We start from the raw sequence: 1,039 nt of genomic DNA on the forward strand, positions 1-1,039 counted from the left end.
TTAATGCCTCAAGGGCTGATTCTGCTGTTAAAACAGTTATTCTTCTGCCTTGGGCTTGGGCTCTTTCTTTTGCTACAGCAGTTTGAACCGCTATTATAATTTTTTCAGTTGAACTGAATTTCATTTCAGCTTGTGTGTACAAGTGTGATTTGTATGCTATTGGTACAGTTTCTCCCTCATTAGAGGTTAGGTACGTGAATCCGCATCTTCCTGGGATGACTCGGATTACAAGGTTGCGTATGTTTTCGCGAGTTTGTAATTTTGTTTTAGCTAACATGTCTGTTTGCAATGATCTTAACATTTCTGTGTGTTTCTGAGTCCAATTGATTGGTTTGAAATCAGGTTGTATTAATTCATAGAGAGGTTTAACCCTCTCCGCATAATTTAGAATGTATGTTCTTCCGAAATTCAGGAAACCTAGTAATGATTGTAAGTTCTTCAGCGTTTTAGGTGCTTGGAGTACAGCGCACTTCCCTAAGAAGTTGTCTGCTAGGCTTTTGCCTTCACTTGATAATTCATATCCTAAAAATAGGTCCGTTAGATGGGCAATTCTTGACTTCTTAAAGTTGAATTAGTAAACCTCAGCTGCGAACCCAAGTATTATGGTGTTAACTCTTTTCAAGTGAGTATCCAGGTCATCATCTGTTAGATAGATGTCATCGACATACAATAATGCTTCATCATCATATATTTGTAGTAACTCTGTTACCCTTGCTGAGAATAATCCTGGGCTATTCTTGAATCCCTGTGGGAGTTGACAGATGTGTTTTTGCGACCCCATTATTGAGAACGCGGTCAAATACCTGCTCTCAGGTGCAATGTTTTGACAAAAGAATCCATTAGAGATGTCTAATGTCGTTTTGTATTTTTTGCGCACGATGTTATTCATTAGTGCTGCACTGTGTGAGTTTTGTACTGTAAATGTTTTGCAACATGAGTTAAGGTGTCTGTAGTCCAAAACTAGACGATATGAATCGTCTGGCTTGGAGACAGGAAACAAAGGATTGTTCATTTTTGAGGTGCATGTTTCAATCACCCC

The sequence above is a fragment of the Lissotriton helveticus genome, chromosome 2_1 (assembly GCF_964261635.1).
Source record: "Lissotriton helveticus chromosome 2_1, aLisHel1.1, whole genome shotgun sequence".
NCBI classification, from domain to species: domain Eukaryota; kingdom Metazoa; phylum Chordata; class Amphibia; order Caudata; family Salamandridae; genus Lissotriton; species Lissotriton helveticus.